At 36.2% G+C, this 15,552-nt stretch overlaps 1 pseudogene; it reads left to right on the top strand.

The window, feature by feature from the left end:
* Positions 1-9,965: 9,965 nt before the first annotated feature.
* LOC141579487 (60 kDa heat shock protein, mitochondrial-like) lies at positions 9,966-11,655 on the top strand (annotated as a pseudogene).
* The last annotated feature ends 3,897 nt before the right edge of the window (positions 11,656-15,552 follow it).

Here is a 15,552-nt window from a genome sequence, read left to right as displayed (position 1 = left end):
TCCAATAATCTGCTCCAGCTGAATATGAGAACTATCAAAATCTGAATTTAACTTCAGTAGATGAAAAGATCAGGTTCAGCAGCATGATGGATCTGCAAACTGGAAAGATACTTGTCTAGTCTCAAGTTCAATAACAAATAATTGAAAATGTTTTAAAGAACAATCTTGCATTGAGTTTACTAACCACACATATATGCATTCTGCATATAGTGCTGCTAGACAATAGACCTTTAAAATTACATAGAATTTTTAGGCAATAACTTGAAGGTTTCCACACATGTGCATAGTACAACTTTTACATATAAATGTAACTTGGAAAACATTGCACATCTTAATTTTTCTCTAATATAAAACAACTGCTTAGAGAAGTGATAAAATGTTATACTTCAGAATTCCTCAGGGTAATATATACCCATATATCATAAGATTTACAAGTCTTAAATGATAGCATCACATGGAAAGAGAATTAAAAATCTTGAAATTATCAGTTTTATTCAAAAACAAAAGTATTACTCCTTGAGACATGGGAATTTGATGTTATGATTAACAATCTGCAATCATTCTCACCATCTTATTTAACTACCCTTTCCTTTAAACCAACTTAAGTCTTATTTTCCTCTCACTTTGTCTTTTCTCTTAATTAATACCCAATCCCTATGGGGACACAACTCCAAAGTACTCTGCTTATAAAACTTCCAAATTATCACATGTAATTTTAATTACGATTAACTACCATGGGTAAAACATTCATTACAAAGGGAATATAATAATCCAATTACACTTAAAAAACTTTTTGGCTCAGGTATTTACCTGTCACCCTGGATTTTATTTCTAAAGCCTAGTTACCTAGCAAAATACTCCTAAGTAATTTCAGCAATTTTCTGTGAACATGAGAGAAGAAACTCCTAATACCAGCTCTCTAATCTGCTGCTTATTCTCTATCCCCAGCTGCCCTTTAATCATTTACAGTTAATATAATTACGTGTTTATTGTGAATGTATATGAAGAACTACAAATATAATAAATGTTACATTTGAAGGTGAAGGGGGAAAATCATCTCTTGGAAATTTTCAAAGTAATTATTTAAGAATTATTTTCACAGCTATTAGACCCTTAAGTGTGATGTAGCTAGAAAATAAGCAGATTTGGGGGAGAGATTTATTGATGAGAACTCTTGGATATGAGCTCTCGCAGTCTGTGAGCACTGCAGAGAGGTGAAGTCTGCCCATTCCCAGAAGGGTGGTGAAATGACGTCCTGGGGAGCCCTCTGTAGGGGAAGACAAAGAGAACTTGGCCCTGTCTCATGCTAGCACAAGGTCAAGTGTACTGTGGCAGCCTGACAGAAACAGCTGCATGAGGCAGGCTTGCATTTCCAGTATTCATAAACATGAGGCTTATGTCAGGATTTCCTATAAACCAGATTCAGCCACACAGGAGAGAAAGAAACTGTGTGTGTATAGGTTGGAGTTTCCCATCACCCCTTCTTCAGGTTGGATTCATTTGCAGAACAACTCACAGAACTCAAAAAAACATTTTACTTACTGGATTACCAGTTTATTATAAAAGAATACAACAAGAGAAAGGACAAAAAAAATCACATGATTATTTCAATAGATGCAGAAAAAGCATTTGATAAAATTGAACACCCATTTATGATAAAAACTTTTACCAAAGTGGGTATAGAGGGAATATATCATGACATAATAAAAGCTATTTATGACAAATCTACAGCCAGCATAGTACTCAATGGTGAAAAGCTGAAAGCTTCCCCCCTAAAATCTAGAACAAAACAAGGATGTCCACTCTCACCACTTCTATTCAATACAGTATTGGAAGTCCTAGACATAGCTATTAGACAAGGAGAAGAAATAAAAGGGATCCAAATTGGAAGAGAAGAGGTAAAACTGTCATTATATGCAGATGATATACTATTATATATAGAAAGCCATAAAGAATTCACACAAAAACTACTAGAGATAATTCAGCAAGGTAGCAGTATACAAGATTAACATACAAAAATCAGTAATATTTCTTTACACTAACAATGAAATATCAGAAAAGGAATATAAAGAAACAATCCCTTTTAAAAATTGTATCCAAAAGGATAAAATACTTACGAATAAATCTGACCAACGAAGTGAAAGACCTATATGCAGAGAACTACAAGACACTGACAAATGGAAAGATATTTCATGTTCTTGAATTAGAAGAATTAATATTGCTAAAATGGCCATACTACTGAAAGCAACCTATAGCAATCAATCCCTATAAAATCACCCAGGCTGTGGGAAGTAAGAGAAGGTCCTGATGGAGGGGCAGGAAAAGGATCGGTTGGGGCGTGCTGAGCTTCAGAGGTGGCTCAGAGAATGGCAGAATCAGGCCCAAGTCGCTGCACCCCGACCGCTCCTCCCAAAAGAAACTCACGGGATATTGAGAGAGAGATCGGGGGAAATCCTGCGGCGAGAAAACACCTACGTGCCCCCACCCCCACCCGACCCCCGGTGCCAGAATCTCCTCCTATCTTGCAAACACTAATCCTCCAAGACGACTGTCTCCCCTTAACCCCTCTACAATTCCACATTCAGACTCACAGCTCCGCAGCTCCTGGTCCGGACGCCCAGTCAGGTGCGAGGGAAGGGCTGCGGCACACAGACCGCAGAGCGAAAAAGGCTGCGCCGAAGGCTGGCGCAGAAGTGGACTGCGCATGTGCAGGTTGCAAATCTCGCGCCTTTTGGGAGCCGGAAGTGCCCGAGGCAGGAATAGAGGCTTCCAGAGGCTTCCGGAGGCCGCCATCCCTCGTCAGCAGAGGTGCATGGCTGCGGCAACCCGGAGGTGCTCTGGGACACATCCTCGGGGCCGAATGTCCGGGGCTGAACGTCCCTCCTAGCAGTTGCCAGGTAGGAGACCATCGCTGCCTGTTCCTTAAGTCTTTTCTCTCAAGAGCGGCTTCAGGGTAATAGTCTCGCTTTCTGGCCTAGCTCGCGTACAGACACCCTGCTCTGTGGGAGCTGGCTCCTTCGCCTTTTATTTTTATTTTTTGGCTTTTAAAACTTTATTCAGTTAGAAACCTTTATTAGAGACACAGCAAAGGGATGCGGGCTGAAAGTCAAGGCCAGACAGTGGAGGGGGCCTTGGACCTCTGAGTACTCACCCCAGATGGAAAGATTGGGTCACTCCAATGCAAGATCAGAGTTTGGGGCTCTAGCTTCCCCTTGCCTTGGAAGAGGAGTGGGGAAGTCTCAGGGATTCTTTGAGGGAGGGGGAAGCAAGCACCCATCTCTCCATCTGGATGTAGGGAAATGGGACAGAGGCCCAGTCCTTTCAGGAGGCTGGGCTGGGACAGGGGATAGGAGGCTGGGCTGGGGAAGGGGATAGGAGACAGCTGTCTGGCATGGGTTCTCTCAAGCCAAGGTGGGAATGAGGCCACTTTAGGAGGGTGGGAAGTTGGGAAGTTTTGTTTTAAGGTTTCTGATTGTTTTCTAATTTGTGGAGTGAGCTTAGGATGGGGGCTGTGAGTGGCCTGCCCTCCCAGTATCATTCCTCGTCAAAGTTCTGATTCAGGAGGAAGTTGCAGCCAGTGTCTCTGGTTGGTTTGTTTTGTTTTATTTTTTGCTTTTTGTTTTTCCATAAGCAAAGTAGTTCTGGATCACCAGGTTGTCTGGGAAGCCCAGGGCTTTCAACTTGCCTATAGCTTCTTTCTCCTACATTGTCACTGGGATGGAGTTCATCTTCCCAGCCTCCTCACTTACGGACCCATTTCATGCTCCACATCCCAGATACCCACCAGCTCCAGGGGGCTTATTTCAATATCTGGATGAATTTCTCCTATTGCTGGCTAATTTGCTGCAAAAGCTGAGGGTTCTCCTGGCTCATTAAATGAAAGGATGTACATAGACTTTAACTAACTTTTGACATCCTACAGCAAAAATCAATTTCATATTGTAGAGGGGCAAGAATTTTTTTATTTACTTATCTACGTTGGCAGATACAGGATGATATTAGTGGGTAATATTTTATCTACACATTATAAAAATATTCTGACTGAAATTTTATGTGCAACGGTTGGACCTAAGCACTGGGGAGGCAGCAATGAACAAGAAAAGGAAAACAAAAATTTCTGCCCTCCTCTTATGCTTTAATTTGATTGGGAATAAAAAACAAAAATGAAAATTATGGAAAAAGTACTTTGATGTAATTAAATATATATGTACATATACTTTACATACATATACACACACTTAAATATACATGTAAAATTTTGACACTTTGGGCTCTGGGAAACAAACTTTAATGTCGTTAGATAGATAGTTATTGGAAAAACACTAAACATTTACACAATGCTTAATTAGGAAAATAGATTTTACTATAGCATAGGGCAGATAAAACTATTTTAATTTTTTTAATTGAACTATAATTGATCTGCAATACTGTGTTAGTTCCAGGTGCACCACATAGTGATTTGATATTTCTACACATTACTAAATGATCACTGTGATAACTCCGGTTACCATTTGTCACTGTACAAACATAATACAGTATTATTGACCACATTCCCCATGCTGTACACTGCATCCCTGTGACTCATTTTTTTGTAACTGGAAGTTTGTACCTCTTAATCCCCCTCACCATTTTGCTCATCCTCTCATCCACCCTCACCTCTGGCAAACACCAGCTCTGTGAATATCTATGAGTGTTTCTGTTATATTTGTTCCTCTTTTATTTTTCAGATTCCACATATAAATGAAATCATATGGAACTTGTCTTTCTCTGTCTGACTTATTTCACTTAGTATAATACTCTTTAGTTCCTTCCCTGTTGTCACAATTGTCAAGATTTCATTCCTTTTTATGTCTCATATTTCATTGTAGATATATACCACATCTTTATCCATTTATCTGTTGATGGGTAGTTGGATTGCTTTCACATCTTGCTTTTGTAAATAATGCTGCAACAAAATAGGGATTTATGTATCTTTTCTAATTAATGTTTTTGTTTTCTTCAAATACTCGAATGGAATGGTTGGATCATATGATAATTGTATTTTTAATTTCTTAAGGCATCTGTTTTCCATAGTGACTGCACGCATTTACATTCCCTTTTCTTTACAACCATGCCCAGGCTTGTTGTTGTCTGTCTGTTTGATAATAGCCATTCTGACACGTCAGAGGTGGTAGCTCGTTGTTGTTTAGATTTGCATTTCCCTGCTGGTTGTGATGTTGAGCCTCTTTTTCACCTTCCTGTTGGCCTCCTGTATGTCTTCTTTGGAAAAATGTCCTCTGTCCCTTTTAATTTTTTTTTTTTTTTGATATTGTATGAGTTCTTTGTGTATTTTGGATATTGACTCCTTATCAGATGTGATGCATTATTTGCAAATGTCTTGTCTCATTCAGGCAGCAGCCTTTTCATTTTGTTGATAGTATTTTCTGTATGCAGAAGATTTTTAGTTTGATGTACTCTCATTTTTGATTTTTGCTTTTGTTTCTCTTGCCTGAGGAAACAGATTTAAAAAAATGTTGCTAAGACCCCTGTCAAAGAGCTTACTACCTATGATTCTTCTAGAACATTTTTTTATGTTCTCAGGTCTTGCATTTAACTCTTCAATCCATTTTAGGTATATTTTTGTATGTATATGAGGAACTAGTCCAGTTTGATTTTTTTGTGTGTAACTATCCAGTTTTCCCAACTCCATTTATTAAAGTCGTCTCTTTTCCCTAGGGCATATCCTTGTCTCCTGTGTTGTAGATTAATTGACCGTATGCTTGTGGATTTATTTCTGGGCTCTCTGTTCTGTTCCCTTGATATGTATCTGTTTGTATGCCAACACCGTAGTGTTTTTTTGTTTGTTTGTTTGTTTGTTTAAATTGAATTACAGTCAGTTACAGTGTGTCAGTTTCTGGTATACAGCACAATGTCGCATTCATGCATATGCATACATATATTAATTCTCGTGTTCCATGCTACTTTGATTATTGTGGCTTCATAGTATGGTTTGAATCAAGGAACATAATACCTCCAGCTTTGTTTCTCTTTCTCAAAAATGTTTTGGTTATTCAAGGTATTTTGTGTTTCCATACAAATTTTTAAATTATTTGTTCTAATTCTGTGAAAAATGCCATTGTATTTTGATAGGAATTACGTTGACTTTGTGTACTACCTTGGGTAGTATGGTCATTTTAACAATATTAATTGTTCCAATCTATGAAGAGGGTACATCTTTCCATTTGTTTATGTTACCTTCAATTTCTTTCATGAATGTTTTATAGTTTTCTGAATACAGGTGTATTATCTTCTTAGATTTATTGTTTTTGCTGCAATTGCAAAAGAGACTGTTTTCTTAATTTTGTTTTCTGATAGTTTGTTACTAGTATAAAGAAATGCAACAGATTTTTATATATTAATTTTGTATCCTACAACTTTACTGAATTTATGTTTTAGTTCTAATAGCTTTTTGGCAGCATCTTTAGATTTTTTTATGTATAGTATCATGTCATTGGCAAATGGTAACAGTTTTACTTCTTCATTTTCATTTTGGATGCCTTGTCTCCTTTTTTTTTCCCCAGTCTGATTGCTGTGACTAATATGTCTAATACTGTGTTGAATAAAAGTAGTAATAGTGAGCATCCTCGTCCTGTTACTGATCTTAGAGGAAAAGCTTTCAGCTTTTCATCACTGAGTATGGTGTTAGCTGTGGGCTTGCCGTATTTGGCCTTTACTGTATTGAGGCTATAGTCCCTCTATAGCCACTTTGCTGAGTTTTTATCGTTAATGGATGTTGAATTTTGTCAAAAGTTTTTTCTGTGTCTATTGAGATGATCATAATGTATTCATTCCTCAGTTTGTCAATGGGATGTATCACGTTGACTGATTTGCAAATAGTGAACCATCCTTGGGTCCCTGGGATAAATCCTACTTGGTCATGGTGTATGATCCTTTTATTGTACTGTTGAATTTGACTTCCTTAATTTTTTTTTGAGGATTTTGCATCTATATTAATCAGTGATAGTGGTCTGTAATTTTCTTTTCTGTGTGTGGTGTGTTTGGTTTTGGGATTAGGGTGATGCTGGCCTTGTAAAATGAGTTTGCAAGTGTTTCTTCCTCTTCAGTTTTTTTGAAATGGTTTTAGAAGGCTATGTGTTAACTCTCCTTTGTGTTTTTGGTAGAATTTACTATAAAGGTATCTGATCCTTTCAGTCCTGGGCTTTTGTTTGTTGGGAGTTTTTTCTGTTTGTTTTTTGTTTTTTATTACTGATTCAATTTCATTATTTGTAAATGGTCTGTTCATATTTCTTTCTGATTTCAGACGTGGGAGATTTTATGTTTCTAGGGACTTACTCATTTCTACCAGGTTGTTCATTTTATTGACATATAATTGTAGTAATCTCATCTAATCCTTTGTATTTTATTTCTGATTTTATTTCTTTGGGCCCTCTCTCTTTTTATCGTGATGAGTCTGCCAATGGTTTATCAATTTTGTTCATTTTTCAAAGAACCATCTCTTACTTTCATTGATCTTTACTACTGCCTGTTTACTCTCTATTTCATTTACTTCTGTTCTGATTTTTATTATTTCTTTCCTTCTACTAACTTTAGGTTTTGATTATTCTTCATTTTCTAATTCCTTCAGGTGTATAGTTAGGTTGTTGAAAATTTTTCTTGTTTCCGGAGGCAAGCTCATATGTCTATACACTTCCGTCTTGGAACTGCTTTGTTGCATCCCACAGATTGTGGATCATTGTGTTTTTATTTTCATTTGTCTCCAAGCATTTTTTTTTTCATTTCCTCTTTGATTTCTTCAGTGACCCATTGGTTGTTTAGTAGCATATTGTAGCATGTTGTTTAGCCTCCACATGTTTGTGCTTTTTGCAGGTTTTGTTTTTTTTTTCTTGTAGTTGATTTCTGGTCTCATACTCTTGTGATCTGAAAAGATACTTGGTATGAATTCAGTCTACTTAGGTGACTTCCACTACTCTGTCTTCTAGTTTGCTTATCTACTCTTCTGTATCATGTAGTCTACTATTGATTTGTTGCAGTGCATTTTTTTATTTCAGTTTTTGTAGTTTTCAGCTCTGTTTGGTTCTTTTTTATATTTTCTATCTCTTTGTTAAACTCAGTGTGTTCATCCATTTTTCTCCTGAGCTCACTGAGCAACTTTATAATCAATAACTTGAATTCCTTATTGGGTAGACTGCTTATCTCTACCTTCACTTAGCTTTTTTTCAGGAGTCTTACTGTGTTCCTTGTGAAAATGTTCTGCAGTCACCTCATTTGCCTGATACCTGTTTTTATTTCTACAGATTAGGTAGGTCAGTTATGTTTCTTGATCTTGGAGAAGTACCCTTATGCAGGAGACATCCTGTGGGCCCCAGCATGCTCCCCTCTGGTCACAGGAGCTTTATGCTCAAGTGATGCTCCATATGTGGGCTGCATGAGCCCTTCTGTTACAGAGTTGACTGCTGTGAGTATGCTGGTAGCTGGTACTGTCCTTTCACCAAGTTGGCTGCAGCATGCAGGTAGATGGGGCTGCATCATGGGGCACTGCTTGTCGGGTTCTGGGGTCCTGGTGCCAGCCTGCTTGTGGGTAGGGACTAGGCCCACACATGAATGGCTGCTTTACCTAAAATGCCCTAGGACTGGAGCTGACTGGCTGATGTGTTGATAAGCCCCTACTGCTAACTCCATAGTGGCACTTGGCAGCATGAGTGTCCTCATGGTAGAACAAGCTCCCCAAAATGGCTTCTGCCAGCATCTATGTCCCAGGGGTTCTCTTTTGCATCCTACTTCTCTGGGAGGCTCTCCAACATCAGCAGGTGGGTCTGACCTAGTGTTCTTTTAAATTACTTCTTCTGTGCTGGGTCTTGGAGCATGTGAGACTTCCTGAGCTCTTTAAGTCTGAAGTTTCTGTTTTCTACAGCCCTCTGTAGAAGCCTTTACACAAGCGCCAGTGGCCTTCAAAGCCAGATGTTCTGCTGGCTCATCTTCCCGGTTCAGGTTCCTGCAGCAGGGAGCCTTGGACCCCACGCTTCTTGGGGAGAACCTCTGCAGTTGTGATTATCCTCCCATTTGTGGGTCTCCTACCCAGGGATGTGAGTCTTGACTATAGCACTTCTCTGCCCTTCCTTCTTGTCTCATTGTGGTTCTTTATTTATAAATTTAGTTGTGGAAAATGTTTTCTGCTAGTTTTCAAGTCCTTCTCATCAACAGTCACTCTGCAAATAGTCGTCATATTGATGTGCCCATAGAAGGAAATGAGCTTTGGGTCTCCCTACTTTGCCATTTTGGCCATGCCCTCATTCCAAAGCCTTTTTAAATTAAGACACTTCTTAACAGCATTTGTTTGAAAACATATCGCATGTTTTTCTTCCATGGGAAATAAAGTTTATTGAAGCAAAATTAATTGTTAATTGCAATATACTGTTTGATAAAAAATGCAAAGGCCCTCTTAAGGCTGTTGAACAAGGATATTGCTCAGTCACTCAAAAGCATTAGTCTGGGTTAAGGCCTGAGGAACTCTTTGATTAGTGAATTTAACAAATTTTATTTGAGTGAATTTATGTCTTAAGTTTTGAATGTGCAGAAGGCTCTTTGCTCTATTTTTAAATTAAGTCAATTTAAACTCAGTTCTCAGAGAACTTAGAGTAGATAAAAAATTGACTGATTGATAAGTCAGATATAATACCTAAAATATAACTTTCACATTTTATTTGTAGGCTTTCAGGAGTTCTTAATTTGCAACTACAAATTTTGATTCTGTTTTACTCAATAGAAAATTGTGTTCAAATGTATCTGTTCTAAGAGCATGAAGTAGTTTCTATAACATAAATGTGAGATGAATTTTACCCCTTTAGGCATTCCATTCAAGTGTATTCAAATTTAAATTTGGTTACCTCAGGATTACATGAATAACAAGGGAAAGGAATTTAGTTTTTCCTCACTCACCACAGATGCCCTGCTGCTGCCTGGCAGAAATGCTTCAATTACTGACAGTCCTTCCCCGGATAAAACCAATGTCCGAGGCACTGGCTTCTCATCACACTTAGACTTATGCCAAATATGTAAACTCTATTCTTAATGCTTCACGCTGTACACCTTTTAGCTGATGCTGTAGCTGTTACTGTGGGCCAAAGGGAAATGCAGTGATTGTTGAACAGAGCTTGGGAAGTCCCAAAATAACAAGAGATGATGTGACCATTGCAAAATCCACTGATTTAAAAGATAAATACAAAAATATTAGCACTAAACTTGTTTAAGATGTTGCCAACAGCATAAATGAAGAGGATGGGAATGACATGCTACTGCTGCTGTGCTGGCAAGTTTTATTGCCAAAGAAGGCTTTTAGAAGATTAACCAAGATGCTAATCTAGTGAAAATCAGGAGATGTGTGATGGTATCTGGTGATGTTGTAATTGCTGAACTTGGGAGGTAGTCTTAACCTGTGGCAACCCTTGAAGAAATTGCTCACGTTGTTGGGAGTTTTGCAAATGGAGACAAATGCTACATCATATCTGATGCAATAAAAAAGGTTAGAAGAAAGAGTGTCATCACAGTAAGGAATGGAAAAACATTTAATGATGAATTAGAAATTACTGAGGGCATGGATTTTATTGAGGTTATATTTCTCTATACTGTATTGATACATCAAAATGACAGAAATGTGAATTACAAGATGCCTATGCTTTGTTGAATGAAAGAAAATTTCTTCTATTCAGTTTATTATATCTGCTCTTAACTTGCCTATGCTCGCTGTAAGCCCTTGATCATAATTGCTAAAGATGTTGATGGAGAATGTCTAGATACACTTGTTTTGAGTAGGCTAAAAGTTGGTCTTCAAGTTATAGCAGTTAAAGTTCTTGGTTTTGGTGACCAGGAAGCGTATTAAATAGAAAGAAGCATATTAAAATCTTGGCTATTATTCTGATAGTGCCATGTTTGAAAAAGAAGGATTGACTCTAAATCTTGAAGTTGTTAAGCCTCTAGACTTAGGAGAAGTTGGGGAGGTCATTGTGACCAAAGATGATGCCATGCTCTTGAAAGAAAAAGGTGACAAAGTTCAAACTGCAAAACATATTTAAGAGATCATTGAGCTATTATATATTACAACCAGTAAATATGAAAAGATAAAGTTAAATGATCATCTGACAGAACTCAGGTGCTGAAAGTTGATTGAGACAGATGGTGTTGAAGTGAATAAAAAGAGTTACAGGTGCTCTCAGGGTTACATGAGCTGCTGTTGAGGAACGCATTTTTCTGGAAGGTGTTTGTGCTCTGCTTCAGTGCATTCCAGCCTTGGACTCAATAACTCCAGCTAAGACAGATCAAAAATTGATGTGGAAATTATTAAAAGAACACTCAAAATTCCTGCAATGACCATTACTAAGAATTCAGATGTTGAAGGATCAGTGATAACTGAGAAAATTAGGCAAAGCTCCTCAGGAGTTGGTTACGGCAGTACACTTATAGATTATGTGAATTTGATGATAAAGGAATCAAAGATCCAATGAAGGTTGTAAGAAGTACTTTATTGGATGATGCTGGAGAGGCCTCCTGGTTAATTATAGTGGAAGATGTAGTCACAGGAAGTTCTAAAGAGAAGGACCCTCTAATGGGTAGAATGATGGAATGGGAGTTGGTATGGAAGGTAGCATGTTATATTTCTGAAATAGTGCTCAACCATTGTTACTGAGTTGTGAAGGAAGCTCAAGGCAGCGTTCCTCACCAATAACTTCAGAGAAGTCAGTTGAAGGAAAAGAAGGAAGAAAAGGTGGCTTATTGTATAAGGAAATAACTATAACCATCAGTTACTGGTTTCAGTGGAAAACATTGAATGATTTACTGCTGCCACTGCCCATGCCTACAGATAATTTGTCTTGTTTTTCGTATGTGAAAGACAAAAGAGTAAAAAGACATTTGTACATTCCCAGTAACAGTGCAAGAGCCATGTCCCAGTGAACTGCCTTCAACCTAAATCACTGAGGAATTTTTATTACTATTCTGTTAAAACTAGAATTTTAGTACCTGTCATCACCAGATAGGAAGTTAGGAAGCAGTCTTACTGTGGGGAATAAAAATAATTGTGTACAATCTAGAGAAATAGTTAATTATGTGACAACCTTTCTGTAATAAAAATCTGTTTAAAGTTAAAAAGATAAAATTAGTTTTATTTGTGACAAAAAAATCATACTAAATTTTGGCATAACCATAAATATTTCTACAATAAATGTGACTTTTATTAGGAAATGAAGTAAGTATTCCTGATAATTAAAATTATGGACAACATGGAAATAGTTACAATATATTTTGGTAGGTAAAAAACTGGTAAATTATTTCTATGTATGGTAATTGTTTCTCGCAAATAATACGTTGCTCATATCGATTACTAATGTGAAATATAGAAGTCTTCTTTTTCTCATATTTAGACAGAAAACTTCATGAAGAAATGGAGAAGCTACATATACACAATCTTCAGTACAATTAATCTACATATACTAAAAATGTGAAACTCTACATTAACCATTTTAATACTTTTAATGCCTTAGGGCCATTTAATCCCTATTATGCCAGTGGGAAAATTAAAATACAATGTTATTGAATATAGAGGAATTCAGTTTCTTTTGACTGAAGGACCACATTGCTGCCACAGGTCTTTATTCTTTTTAATCAATTTTAGTATATTATAATTTTTCCTACAATAACTATTTCGGAAGCATAATATCAGGGAAAGCAGTACTCCAGAGTTAAAGAAGATACAGTCTTTACCTTCTAGCTTGAGAAAATAGGAAATGTATACAGAAAAGTTTAATGATAGTTTACTAAATGCTATATCTGAAGAAACTATAATGAGAACATAAGGAAGGGAAAGACTGAATCTGACTGAAGGTTGGGAATTGGATTATTCTGGTCTCTTTTGGTGAACTCAGATTATTTTAAAGAAAAAAATACTTTCGGCTCATATAACTAGAAAGATAAAAGAAGCAGAATAAGTCTAGACAAGGATGGATCAAGAAATGTGAAATAGTGAAGACTTTCTCAGCTCAGACTTCTCATTGCCTTATTGTCAAGCAGCTTATTGCCAGGTAACTGGAAAAGTGTATCTCAAAGCTTGCTATCTCAGAGTTTTGTTATGATCGAAAAATCCACAGTATAAAAAGCATGTGTATAAGAAAATATGGAAAACACTTAAGCAGTAGTTGCAAGTTAAAGAACTGGTATGTATATAGTCAGATGGGCAGTATGATAGGGTTAAGTTATTTAAGTTGGCTAAGTTGAATTCTGGAGTCAGTTGGCATTGGTTTACATTTTACATTTGTGTTCCTAGCTACTTTATCCTCGGTGAATCTCTTAGCCTCTCTCAGTCTGATTCTCCACGCCTTAGCAAGGACAGGTCTTGTCAAATAATAAAGGGTCAGATACTCTATATGAATGTTATTGTCATGATCATTTGTTATAGAGACATTGCTTGAGGAAATAGGTCTTTTACTTTGTCTGAAGGATTGCAGAGATGGAAATTAGAATCCAGGAGGAGAGATTATCTTTATTTCCATAAAGATATACAATAAGCTTGTAAAACACTTTATTTCCGTAAACTTTCCATTGACATTCACCCTCATGTCTACCTAACCACCAGCGTTTGAATCCCATACATGTCAGTGCATCATTTCACTCAGCACGTACGCATGAGGTTATTTCAGTCCAATCTAAAAAATACATTTTGAACACACCTCTCTTTTTGCTATTCAAGAGACTTGTTTACATTCAATATTTGCAGTTTTCCTCCTTCCACTGTGTTTTAATCCCACTATAACATTATTGTAATGTCTTATACTCATGTATAATCTATAATATCTTAAACCTTTGGTAGTGGAAATTTGAGGGTATGAGTATATTCAGCTTTGTTAAATATTGCCACATAGTTCTTCAAAGTAGTTTTGACAATTTACATTTCAATATTAGTGGATTATGGATTCTAATATTCTATATCCATGACTGCATGTGATACTGTTAAATGTTTTTTGGGTTTTTTTTGTGTGATTTTTGTTGTTTGTGAGTTTACATAGGTGTGTTTATTTTTGGTCACAATAATAGAATGATAATGCATAATTTTGAGGTTTTGCTGATTACTAGTGTAATTGAAAATAATGTTATATAATTAGTGTATTGATTTTTATTTTACTTTTATTGTTTTTTATTGAATTATATAAAATACTTTATGTTTTGGATATTAATTGTTGGTTACATGCACTCAAACATGTTTTCTGTCTGTAACATGTTCTTTCTATCACACTTTTTGATACAAAGACGATTTTTATATATAGATATCAAATATATTATTTTCCCATGATGTCTTATTTAAGAAGCCATCCCTCCAGTGAGGTCATAAAGTTATTCTTATATGAATGCTTCTAAAGCTTTTCAAATTTTAACTTACGTATTAAACATTTTAATCCATCTAATGCTGATTTTAATGTGGAATTTAGTTTACATTCCCTTTTGTCCAGTTAACTAATTTTTGAGAAACCGTTTATTGACTAGTCCATCCTTTCTCCATTAAACAGGAGTGTGACTTTGGTCGTATATCCAGTGCCAATTTATTTTTCCACTCTATTTTATCCTGTTGACTTATTTTTTTATACCTGAACCAACTCTACATGGTCTGATACATTACAATTTTAACTAGCAATAAATGATCCAATGTGAAGAAAAAAACGTCTTTTAAAGATTGAAGAATAAATAGAGCTTCAGAGAACTTTTAGAAAATACCAGATGTACCGAAATATGTGTGACAGGCATCTGAGAGGACTGGAAAAAAAGGAGTAGAAAAATATGTGATAAAAATGATTAAAATTTCCCAAATTTTATGAAAAACATTAGTCTACATATCCAAGAAGCTTGATAAATTCTAAACAGGATAAATACAAAGAATCCACACCTAGAAATTTATGGTCTAACTGTTGAAAGCCAAAAGTGAAAATTTTAAATGCAGCAAGAGAAAAATGGTTCATACACGGGAAATCAGTACTATTGAAGGCTGTTTTATATCAGAAATAATGGCAGGCAAAAGGCTGTGGAAGAATGTACTCACATTATAGAAAGAAAAAAAAAAGGTCTTCCTAATTTCTGGACATGGTGGATATGTTTGTTACGTTGATTGGGGTGATGATTTCACGTATGTTTCAAAATCATCAAATTGTATACTTTAAATATATGCAGGTCCTTGTGTATCAATTATGTATCAATAAAGCTGTTAAAATAATACTTCCAATATGAAAGTGAAATAAAGACCAGATAGACAAAAATTGTGAAAATTTGTTGCTAACAGACCCACCTTAAAAGAAATAATAAAAATACCTTAGGTTGAAATGAAGTAATATCATGCCATGTTATAAAGAACAACAGAAATGTTAAATATGTAGATTACTTATGTCTAGGGGAGGTTGTCCAAGTCTGGTAGTAGAAGATGAAAATAATTTTTAATTGAGGTATAGTTGATTTACAATATAAGTTTCAGGTATACAAAATAGTGATTCACAATTTTTAAAGATTATATTCCCTTTATAG

The sequence above is a fragment of the Camelus bactrianus genome, chromosome 12, assembly GCF_048773025.1.
Source record: "Camelus bactrianus isolate YW-2024 breed Bactrian camel chromosome 12, ASM4877302v1, whole genome shotgun sequence".
NCBI lineage: Eukaryota > Metazoa > Chordata > Mammalia > Artiodactyla > Camelidae > Camelus > Camelus bactrianus.
This window is presented reverse-complemented; position numbering and strand designations above follow the sequence as displayed.